The 12,581-nt window shown below is 44.1% G+C and overlaps 1 long non-coding RNA gene across 12 annotated transcripts; it reads right to left on the bottom strand.

Annotated features, from left to right (window-relative positions):
* Window positions 1–495: 495 nt before the first annotated feature.
* On the bottom strand, window positions 496–6,647 carry LOC119336009. 12 transcript variants are annotated; one of them, XR_005162173.1, is made up of 8 exons: window positions 6,109–6,647; window positions 5,850–5,953; window positions 5,341–5,453; window positions 4,840–5,214; window positions 2,343–4,733; window positions 1,827–1,914; window positions 1,619–1,723; window positions 496–933 (listed from the first exon to the last, which is right to left on the bottom strand). It is a non-coding gene; the product is annotated as an uncharacterized LOC119336009 (long non-coding RNA). The 12 variants fall into 12 exon arrangements; XR_005162154.1 differs by having other exon boundaries at window positions 1,619–1,666; XR_005162162.1 differs by having other exon boundaries at window positions 496–1,723.
* Window positions 6,648–12,581: the final 5,934 nt, after the last annotated feature.

The raw sequence follows: 12,581 nt of genomic DNA, 5'->3' as shown, positions 1-12,581 counted from the left end.
AAAATTTTGAGTTTGAAAAAACAACCATTTGTATAATTGGTAATAGAAAGCATGTGTGCTAAATCATATTATATTGAAAATATGTTTATCACGCTGAAAAATCTAAGTTTAAAAAAACAATCATATTTGTATAACATGTATAGACCTGTTAAGGAAGCGTTTTTTCAGTTGAAAATCTGGTCATCACACTGAGAAATCTGAGTTTGCAAAAAAAAAATATTTGTATAAGATGTATAGACCATACAACTCAAGTAGAATTTGGAAATGTTAATAATCTTCTAAAGTCCTGCATAGTGCCTTATAGAATAATAAGGAGTATACTACTGCACAAGAAAGAAATGGTACTCCCTTCGATCTAAAGTAAGTGTCGTGGTTGTAGTTCAAACCACTACACTTATTTTGGATCGCAGGGAGTAGATAACAATAATTAGGCAACTCCAATAACAGGAAGCATAGGGGGCATGTCAATATAATTATAAATTCGATCTCCACCGGTTGAGAAATAGCCAATGCAATTGCACATAGATCAAATGATCATTTGTTCCAACATTAAAAACAACAATATTAGGTTCCTGTCCCACAACAGGGCCTGTCTATCAAGCCATATTAAAAGCATAAACAGGTAACACGTTGTTCTTCTCTTCAACATTGCAAAAAGTTTGTACCGTCATAGAGCTACACCTACAGTAGAAACGTAAATCAGGCTAAAACAGAAGCAGCTCCGTTTGAGAATTCTGAGATGCCCTGATAAGAGTCGTATGTAAGTAGCTTGACTGCAATTTAACCAAAACAAAAAAAGGAAAGCAAGAATCTTCTATGTCACGTTTGCCTATAGTTGATATGCCCGGAATCACTCAAGCTGACAAGATCATATGCTTGTAATCATTTGAGCCGTCAATTAGCCAAAATTCTCGACACAACATCAAAATACCTCTATAAAAAGGAAGAAACATGAAAAAATGTTATGAACAGAATGAGAAAGATACAAAATAAATGTAAACTAGTGACGAAAATGAAGAGCTACAACAAAAAGGGAAATCAAAATTTCTAAACAGCATTAGCTACTAACAGAAGAATTTGCAAAACTTAGAAGACAACTCTTGTAGTCTACATTACCTATCACAATTAAAATATAAGATTTCTCAACTGGATAATCAGGATTGTGCTAATGTTTACTAATCCTAGAATTCATCAATTCAAGTCCTCTGTTTCAGCGAGAACATCAAAATCCCCTTTGATAAGGACCGGCACAAATGATGGCTTATATTTTAAAAATGGTGCTGAAGCCACATTGCATGGTAAGGAGCAACAAAACGCTAAATTCTGGTCAAGGTAAGGAAGCCTGCATTATCATATTAAGATAGAAAACCCTTCTAAGTTCACTATGAAATAAAGATAAGATTCTTTGTGACATCTTGAGGCTCTGTACCTCCACCCACTCTGCCCATGGAAAAAATAAAGGAGGGCTCTACTATTCAAAGCTTTCTCACTTGAACAAATTTTACTGTGGCAGCAAGGACGCCATGCCAAAGGCGACATCCTTGTAAACGCCATATATGGGCCGCCAACAGGAGACGTAGAGGGCAGGATCAAAGAGAAGAACAACGGGAGAGATCACCTGGGCATAGGCCACGGTCGACATCGCTTACGTCGCTCTCCAGTCACGCTATGGGTTGGACAAAGAAGTAGAATATGTAAATCATAGCTAGAAATCAACTACAAACTGACAAAAGAAGTGGAATATTTAGCAAAAATCAATGTCAATTAGTTATTTCAGATGTGCGATTGTTCCTGAACATTTAGCCAAAAGAAGTAGAATAACTAACCAATCACTAAAGTTAAAGTGGAATATTTAGCAAAGTAGTGAACCCGTTGCGCCCAATGACGCAGAGACCCGCTAAATCCATGTCCGGACTGAAAAGAAAACCCATGGTTTAGTTAGTTTAATTATGGGCAAGCACATATGGTAACAAATTTAACACTCTTTATAATGATAATAAAAAGAATGCTTGCTTGTCCTGTACAATGCAATGTACACACACATTTAAATTTGGTAACAGAAAGTTCCAATGAAAACCATGTTACGCTTTGATGATAAAATTAGGTTTTAGCAATAACTTAAGATGTTTTTTCGTGAGGATGATTTAGAGCATCAGTATGGTGTATCATTATAGTCGATTTTAAGTTTTGTAGAGAATCTATTGCCAAATGGTGTATCATTATCAAGAAAATTCGGATGAAGGGCTGCCAATTCGGCACAACATGTGTTTAACATTATCCAAAATTTGGACTAAGGACTGCCAATTCTGCCATACTACCAAAAACATATTCCTGTCCATTACCTTGAGGAACATGAGATCTAAAAATGAGATACTGCCATAAAGTGACCATTCTAACAATGCCCATGGACCTGCAAGCACCATTAAGTACAGTCATACAAAAGAAATAAAAAATACATAGAAGGGGCAGGGGTAATATGATGCCTTCATGTACCGAGACTGGGAGTATAATAGAACACATTTGTGTTAAATATAAATAATGATGTGGACTTTGGATTAGAAGATAATTTGCTACAAGGTTACACTTGAAAATCTCTTAAGATTATATCATTATAATCAACATACTCTTGTCACCATAAAGCAATAGAATTTAATTAATCTGCATTCATAAAAACATGCACAATAGTGTCTTCACAATAAATCAGTAATCAAATGTGTGTACTGTATTCTTATGTATAGCCAAAAGTAAAGTATATAGAATTTGAATTTTCAGCGGTACTTTAGCAGAAATCAACAAATTAATACTTATATGCGCCAGCTTAATGATGAGACACAATAAGGATGCAACAATCCAAGAGGGGAGGAAAGATACGGACCTTATCGATGAGAATTAAAAAGTAGCAACCTTGCGGATCATCATACTTGAACCAAGGAGTAGCAATAGGTATGTTTGAGTTCATGCCCAGCAAGAGTTCTGCTATGGGTTGTAGCTTGGCAAATAATTCCACTTGTGTCTAGGGGAACATAGACAGGTTCTAGGGGAAGTAACAATATAGGTATACGAAATGCCGAAATGAAGAAACTCAATTAGGTATGACTATAGACAAAGCAAGCTTTGATAAAAATTTACCCTAACATCTTAATACTTAACTTCAGAATCAAGCCTAAGCTCACAAGCAAGAAATACCCTCACCGGTAATACCCTCATATGATGCAGACATGATGTTCTTGGTCATTTATATATTCTGTAAGAGCATCTCCAATAGCCGCCCAATGCGCGGCGCGCTAAAAACCAGTATGCAGCGTGCCCATCGCTTGGTTTGGCGAGGCGGGCAGCGCTGGCTCCAGCAGCCGCGGTAAAATGCAGCGCATGCGAGTAGCTCCAGCAGCGCGTGCGAGCAGACGGCGCATGCCATATGCTGCATTTTGGACACAAAATGAATTTCAAACATCACAAAACAAAGACATGGCATATAATTTAAATCACACAAACAATTCGCTAGAGGAGGCGAAGCCAAAGCTCCCCGCGCTAGGGTTTGCAGCGGCGGCGACGGCGGCGGTGGCGGTGGGAGAGGTCGCGGCTATAGGAAGGGGTGAGGGGGGTGCCGGTGCGGGCGTCCATTGGGTCACAATTCACCGGCGGCGGCGCGTGCAGGGCGGAGGTGGCGCGGCGGAGAGAGTGCAGCGCAAGCGCTCGAGTGTGCCGCGCGCGGAAGCGGGCGCACCAAATACACAGCGCGCGATGGCGTTTCGGACCGCGCGCCTGACTCTATATGCCCCGCGTGCACTTATTGCACGTCCGTTGGATCCCCTCTACTGATTGCGCGCACGCTAAAAAGGGCAAATTTGCGGCGCAACGCTCATTTTAGCGCGGCTGTTGGAGATGCTTTAAGATGTGAACGACCGACACCACACCGCAAGGCCTTCGCAGCACCGACGAGTAACATCCTTCGGCTGGCACTTGATGGAGTTGAAACGACATCTTTCTGTGCCTTCCAAATTTTAGTCTTGGGCCGGCAGCCCTCCTGGTGGCATCATCTGACAAACAGACGAGAGATCACCACGAATCAAAATACCAAGGATGGACCAAATCACAGCAGCATAACCATGTGTTTCTGCAAGTCTATAACATGGAAATATGGATCATAGGGGGTGCCAATGGGAAATTATGGGTATCTATCTTTCATATAATGGATGGAAAATAGCCAAACCAATATGTAGAAGAGTTTAGAGGTAAGAAAAATGGCATTAATTGTAGTAGATCCAAGAAAGGCAAGTAGTAAAAGTTTGTTTACTCTGCAGGTGAGGTTGCCATTACTTGGTGGCATTACTGGCCCATAAAGTATTATATTTCTCCATTGAAAAGCTTTATAAATCATAGTAAATATCGTAGAGAAGGCAACTATACGTCTCACCAGAATGTAGAAACATCAGAGTATAATGTTCTACTAAAGCAAACATGGGAATAGTCAATTTGTTAGGTATCACACGTATACAATGTCAATCAGCATTGGACAACCTTATAATCAGAGAGAGAACAAGGCTTGTCTTTCTATTTTAATAGGAATATTGTGTGTTCATTTTACATCACAACAATATGGGGTGCCCTGAATATCACAACAAACAAAAATCAAACACATAGGTGGCAGTGCCATCTACTCATACCTGATGTTCTTTAGCAATACTATCATAAGGCACATCTATCTAGTTCTGAAATCTCTGTAGGCACTTTTCCTACAATGCAAAATGCCGCAAAAACTTAGCTGTATAAGAATGAACAACTTTTATATATAATAACCTAGCTGTATACCAGTGAACAAGAGAGGAAGTGGAGGCAAACCTGAACCATCTCAAGCTCCTTGCTCCTACCGCTACTGCTCTGTCGACCACATCCGCAGCTCCGCCGACCCCTGCTGCTTCTGGCCTCTCCATATGTGCTCTGAAAACGGTTCATCTCAAACTCTAAAGGCAACAATGTCATTTCAAATTCTGAAACTAACACTGCAACTTTGTAAATGGTTCATCTCAATAAACAAGTAGGACTCAACTAAGTACATAATTTAAGCCAATACAACATATCAAAGCATCAAGTAAGAAATAAAAGGAGGGAGAAGGGAGAGAAGATACCACCATAGGAACCAAATCAAAGCACCATACTCCGAAGAACTGCCTGGCTGCAGCAAGCCCATATTGTCATGGCGCAGATCAGATATTCCTGCTCATGGCACACCATACCACGTGCACTACCAGATCAATCTTGAGTCTGAAACACCCTCTAAAAAACTGGAAGAAAAAAATCACAGGTTACCATGGAAGTTGAGGAAAATAGGAAGATGCTCACCTGTGCCAGCACTCCTCCACAAACTTTTAGCTTTCATGGGGTTCTCCTCTGCAGAGGTAGAGAGGTTAGGGTGGGGGCTCGACCGGGATGGGTTCCTCCACTTCCGCTGCTGCCTACGAATGAAAGCAAAACGAAACATCTAAACCAATACCATCAGCAAATCAAAGAATCAGAGAATACAAAGGCCTCAGTGACCACTTTAGATCAAATTAAGGAGGCAGCAAACCAATCTAACAATGAGAGAATTTCTACATAAGATAGACCCATAAATTAAGGAGGCAGCAAATGGCCTTAGATTTACACGTGAACAATTTGAAGATATCATGGAACAGACACAACATGATAACTACCACCATCGGGCCCTCCAAACTGAACATATCAGATGGGACTGCATATTCTCGTTTTATGGAATCAGGACTATATACTCAACACATCTAACTATTGTGTAGCGAAGGAAGTAAATCTATGGCAGACAAGTCGATCCTTGTCCCACCGAGATGGAGGCATACCTCCAGGGAGAAAATTTGCACAGCCTAGCCACACACTCTTACTCCATGGCCTTATCTCTGATGCAGTTACACACTCCCTCTTTGCTGAACCATTTGTATCCAATCTTCAAATCAAAGAATACAAATGCCTTAGTGACCACTTTAGGTCAAATTGCATTGCTAGAGGCTATACAATTGATGGGACAAAGTGGCACCCCTGCAATCGGCGCCCTCATCAATGAGACAAAGTGGGGGCGAGAGAGAGGATGTAGAGGCAAACCTAAACCTTCTCGAGCTCTTGCTCCTGCTGATTTGTTCAGCAACCCTCCCTCAACTGCCGACCCCATCCACATCAGCTGCTCCACCTACCCCTGCTGCTTTTGTTCGTAGGCTTAGACTCGCCGAGGCCTTCTTCCTTTCCCTGACCTGGGAGATTCATGCGGTAGCAGCGGCCACGGACGAGGGAAGGAGGGGACTGGTGGAAGTAGTGACGAGGGAGGGAGGAGGGAGGAGGAAGGAGAAGAAGGGGCGCGGGCGACGACGCTATGAGGAGGAGGCGCCATCAGGTTGGGAAGCCCTCCTAACCACCCCAACTTGAAGACCAGCACTCCCGTGTTCTCCGACAGCGGCGACTTGCATGCGAGCAATGGGAAGGCGAGGTGGTGGAGGAGGAGCAGTAGGCGGCGGGGCTCCTAGGGTGAAGGCCGCGGCGACAAGGGAGGAGAGCGAGGGAGCGAGGCGGTAGACGAGGGAAGGGGGAGGAGCGACGAGTGAGGGGCGTGGGGGATGTGGATTGGGGCTAGGGTTCATGAGGTTGCCCGATAGGCTCTGCGGGCAGGAGCAACCAATCACACCTTTCGATTTCACACCCAGCCAACACAAAATTACTCCACCAACAAATGGGCCCATCGGTGATACAGGCGTGAAACAAATAATGAGGTGAAACAGACAGTCAAAATCAAACGGCTGAGAGGAAAGGAGGTGGGAAATTTACAGCGATCGGATGGCAAAGAATGCATTGCATCGGGAGAGCTCTGTGAGACAGAGTTGGCTAGCCTCTTTATTGGTTTAAATGTATTTACTTTCATGCAAGAGTCAAAGTTCTTCTCTCTATTCCTTTTTATTTCTTTTTTGGCAAGCATCATGTGGTGAGGAAAGATCTAGGCACATATATCCAGTTGAATATGGGTAGCATGAGTAATTATTCTTGACATCACCCTTGAGGTGAACACGTTGGGAGGCGAACTATCAGCCCCTATCTTTCTATGTGTCCGGTTGAAACATTCTGCTCATGTGTATGCGGTGAGTGGTAGCAATCATAAAAGACTATATGATGGTTTAGTATGTGGACATGCCAAAAAGGCTCTGATAAGTGACCCTTCCTGAAAAGATGATGAATTGTAGTTGCAAAGTTAACTGAGAACATAGTTTGTTGGTTTTCAATAGAGTTTATGCTTTATACTTTGATGTTGTGATGAATTGTTACTTATTCATGAGAAGTCTATGATAGAAGTTCTATGATAAAAGTTTTATGTTAAAGTTTGTTGTTGTCATAATAAGTTACATAATGCTACTATGTCTGTATTTTGTTTTTATCGACACCTCTCTCTCTAAGCATGTGGACATGTTTTTTGATTTTGGTTTTCGCTTGAGGACAAGCGAGGTCTAAGCTTGGGGGAGTTGATACGTCCATTTTGCATCATGTTTATCTACTGTTATTTATAATGTTTTTATGCATAATAGTGCTTTTTGGAGTAATTCTAATGCCTTTTCTCTCATAATTTGCAAGGTTCACACAAAGAGGGAGAATTCCGACAGCTGAAAATCTGGACCTGAAAAAGCTACGCCAGGCTACCTATTCTGCACAACTCCAAATGAGCTGAAACTTTACGAGGAATTTTCATGGAATAAATGAGAATTATTGGAGAAAATAAGTACCAGAGGGGGCCCACCTGGTGGGCACAACCTACCTGGCATGCTAGGGAGCCCAGGCGCGCCCTGGTGGGTTGTGCTCCCCTCGGTCCACCTCTGGTGCCCCCCTCCTGGTACATAAGTCATTTTGACCTAGAAAAAATAAGGAGAGGACTTTCGGGACAAAGCGCCACCGTCTCGAGGTGGAACTTGGGCAGGAGCATTTTTGCCCTCCGGCGGAGCGATTACGCTGGGGGAGTTTCCCTCCCGGAGGGGGAAATCATCGTCATCATCATCACCAACAACTCTTCCATCTTGGGGAGGGTAATCTCCATCAACATCTTCAACATCACCATCTCATATCATACCCTAGTTCATCTCTTGTGTTCAATCTTTGTACCGGAACTATAGATTGGTGCTTGTGGGTGACTAGTAGTGTTGATTACATCTTGTAGTTGATTACTATATGGTTTATTTGGTGGAATATTATATGTTCAGATCCATTATGCTACTAAATACCCCTCTTATCTTGAGCATGATTATCATTTGTGAGTAGTTACTTTTGTTCTTGAGATCACGGGAGAAATCATGTTGCAGGTAATCATGTGAACTTGATATGTGTTCGATATTTTGATGATATGTATGTTGTGATTCGCTTAGTGGTGTCATGTGAACGTCGACTACATGTCAAAATATTTGGGCCTAAGGGAATGCATTGTGGAGTAGTTATTAGATGATGGGTTGCGAGAGTGAAAGATGCCTAAATCCTAGTTTATGCGCTATTCCGTAAGGGACCGATTGGATCCAAAAGTTTAATGCTATTGTTAGAATTTATTCTTAACACTTTTCTCGTAATTGTGGATGCTTGCGAGGGGGTTAATCATAAGTAGGAGGTTTGTTCAAGTAAGAATAGCACCTAAGCACCGGTCCACCCACATACCAAATTATCAAAGTAGTGAACACAAATCGAACCAACATGATGAAAGTGACTAGATGAAATTCTCGTGTACCCTCAAGAACGCTTTGCTTATCATAAGAGACCGTTTTGGCATGTTCTTTGCCTCAAAAGGATTGGGCTACCTTTCTGCACTTTTGTTAGTACTACCATTACTTGCTTGTTACAAATTGTCTTGCTATCAAACTACTCTGTTACTTACAATTTCAGCACTTGCAAACATTACCTTGCTGAAAACCACTTGTCATTTCCTTCTGCTCCTCGTTGGGTTCAACACTCTTACTTATTGAAAAGGCTACAATTGATCCCATATGCTTGTGGGTCATCATTTACCAACTTCATTATTTTCTTTTTGCAAGACCCCGTTGTTTTGCCTTCCACTACTCTGCACCAACCTATTCCCTTCTCCAAAATCATCATGTCCCCCCTTGCCAGGGCCACTAGTCCCTTGAGGTATCACTTTGCCTCAGTTGATCTCAGTCTCTCTATCACTAGCAGAACTCAGATCTTTTTCCTCCCCCCGGAGAGCTTATTGCTCCTTGTTGAGCGATTTATGCCAGCAGCGGCCCGAACCACTGTTGCTGCTGAATCAGATCCAAAGTTGGGGGGAGGGACAACAGTCATCTCACTCCCCCCTCCATCTTGTCTAGTGGCCTTTATTTCCTTCTTTTGGCAGCACCAATACCCCCAGCACCATTGATAGTCACCGATCTCTGACTGTTACAACTCCCATCAGCCTGAAGATCGATTGTGGTAAGTATATCCCTCTCCCAAACCAAATCTCTCTTCTTTCTACCATCATACTGATAATTGTTGTTGAATCCATCTACATCTCCCTCTTTCTTTTTGTAGTGGAAGCTATCCCTTCCCCCTCTGTTGAATCTTCCCGCACCTCCTCCCCCACCAAATCCCTTGTTCATCTCCAAGATCTCCTCTTTGGCCTCTGGCAGTGGGCAGGGAAACCCTAAATCCTCAAAGGGATCACACTCTCTACCCAACAAGGGAAGAAGTAAGTTATTTATATCTACATATGCTTTAGAAAGCGTATTGCCAAACTACACCTCAGCCTTTTACCCAAACTGCCCCTTCGTGGATCTCATTTTTTTCCCGAACAATTTTTCCAAGGGGGGACCCAGCAACCCACAATGGAATTGCTAGTTGCAAACCCATTTCCATCATCCAACGAGGGTTCTATCTTATAATTCTTAACACTACAATCCACACAAAGTATTTCCTCTAGATTAACCAAATGATCAAACCAGAAATCTGGAATTTTAGAAAATTGTTTCTCTCATTTTCTCATAGATAATTTTCCCGTTGCTAACAAATTGATCTTCTTCGTCTTGACACTCCCCTCCATTGAGGGAAGCGCGGTTAGCCACTTTTCCATCACACAATGTTTGTTTGCAGTGAGCCAAGTATTTGGATGGGGCATAAATCATACCTGCAGTATCCAATAAGGGCCCAACCTCCTCGTTAGTGTCATCTCTGGCTAGCAGCCAAAAGCGACTGCCAGCCGGAGATTATCCTACTTTGTACCCATGGAGGGAGCGAGGCTGAGCAAGTGCGGTGAGCGTCGTGGGAACTTGGGAGACCTCCTGGGGATCGAGGTTGCCACATTCCCCTTCTTCTTCTTCGATCTGACTGGAGTCACCATCGTCCGCTCCCGCTGGACCTCTGCTCCCACTACATCTTCACCTTCTGGATCTAACTACACCATGACGGGGGAAGCTCTTGTGCCCAGCGGAGGGACCGGGAGTGCCATGACCGCGCCCACCGGCCCTGGTGATGCACCCCACCTTGATCTGAATTCTCTCCACTTCCTCACCTGCCTGGGATTGTCGGAGGCCACCTCGCCCAGAGCAACATCCGTTGTGAACCCACCACCCGCCCATCGGGTGAGAGGCAGAGATCCTTCTCTTCGGTGAGCATGCGGAAGGCCGGTGCCCCGGCTACCAGCATATCCACCTTCTCCGGGAACCAGGAGAGAATCTCCATCATCCGCTCCATCTTTGTGTCGTCTCCGCTCGCGATCTCCACCATCCTATCCTCGAGCAACATCTTCTAGTGTGCCATCAAACCCTAACCTTGAGCTCGATTTGGGATGGGAGGGAGGGGAATTTTTTTCTATCAAGCGTCGAGGGGATGGAGAATGTTGCCTCAATCCTCCAGCCTGCATTTAATCCCCTGCCGCTATGGTGCTCGGCCTCTTTCCTTCCCTCAAACTCCGTGACATGCAAAGGCACACCCTACCTCCACCCCACCAGTGCTATGTGACACTGGAACAAGACATGCATACCTTCCTTGATTCCTCCACCGTGTGCAGCACCCGTGCGTCAACACAGACACCCCAGTTGTTGGGAAGTACCAACCGATGAGTTCTGTTGTGCCGGACCAGAGTGCCTCACCAGAAAATGAGCAGGGCTGGCATGTGGAGGTTGGATACCAGGTGCACCACCCACTGCTGGTCGCCTGGTGGCGATGTTGACCCAGTCATCCTCCTGTTCGGTTTAAAAGGCGACTATAGAATAACAAAGAACAGAAAAATAAAAGGGCCCCGAGGATAAGGCACATTATTTGAAGTTCCTAACCCATTCCTCCAGAGATTTCTATGATTTCCTCTTCTTGTCTTGTGGGTGTCCTCTTGGCTCTATAAGTGATCCAGTTCATATTTTCCTTAAATTTCTTGCGACATGAGTACAAAAATGGCTCAATCCCTTTAAAAATGAAATCAGTCCTAACAAGCCAGACAACCCAAGTGATATGTATGAAGGCCTCCAGGTGGAAGGGCATTTGCATATCTCTTTTAAAGTCCTTAGTTTCCCGAAAGAAAATCCCATGCGACCTGGGTCACACGAAGCGACCGTGAGACCCTCACTAGCTGAGCACACTTGGCAAGGAAAGTCAATTAATTCTCCAATTCCAATTAATTCTGTATAATGCCGTTCCTTCCATCCCACTCTCATGTCAGTCCATCAACATGTGCCAAGATGTAGCATGTAGGACGTCGACGGAGCAGAGGAGTTGGATGGTGGCCGTGGACGGAGCAGAGCGCTGGTGGGCAGCTACGCAATGAGTAGAACAAGTTGTCAGGGCGCCGAGGAGGGTGGTCGTAGACGACGGAGGAGAGCATCCGGGGTGGCGGCGATGGGTGTCGTTGTCAAAACCGGCGGATCTCGGGTAGGGGTTCCTGAACTGTGTGTCTAAGGCTAATGGTAACAGGAGGCGGGGGACACGATGTTTACCCAGGTTCGGGTCCTATCTATGGAGGTAATACCCTACTTCCTACTTCATTGATCTTGATGAATATGAGTATTACAAGAGTTGATCTACCACGAGATCGTAATGGCTAAACCCTAGAAGTCTAGCCTGTGATTATGATTGTAGTTGTCTCTATGGACTAAACCCTTCGGTTTATACATACATCGGAGGGGGCTAGGGTTACACAAAGTTGGTTACAGAGAAAGGAATCTACATATCTGAATCACCAAGCTTGCCATCCACGCAAAGGAGAGTCCCATCCGGACACGGGAAGAAGTCTTCGGTCTTGTATCTTCATAGCCCAACAGTCCGGCCCATGTTGATAGTCTGGCTGTCCGAGGACCCCTTAATCTAGGACTCCGTCAGTAGCCTCTGAACCAGGCTTCAATGACGATGAGTCCGGTGCGCAGATTGTCTTCGGCATTGCAAGGCGGGTTCCTTCTCCAATTACTCCACAATAGTCTTTGGACATTGAAAACATGTTCGGCTCTGCAAAACAAATACCACACACAACCGTAGAGAGTATAATATTCCACGAGTCCAATACGCTGACAACTTTTTTGTAGCGTGACATCACGCCACCGCCCGGTCATTATTCGAATCATTTCTTTAGCCTGCCGCTCCGT

Source organism: Triticum dicoccoides, chromosome 1B, assembly GCF_002162155.2.
Source record: "Triticum dicoccoides isolate Atlit2015 ecotype Zavitan chromosome 1B, WEW_v2.0, whole genome shotgun sequence".
NCBI classification, from domain to species: Eukaryota; Viridiplantae; Streptophyta; class Magnoliopsida; order Poales; family Poaceae; genus Triticum; species Triticum dicoccoides.
The sequence above is the reverse complement of the archived record's forward strand: the minus strand, read 5'-3'. Positions and strand labels throughout refer to the sequence as shown.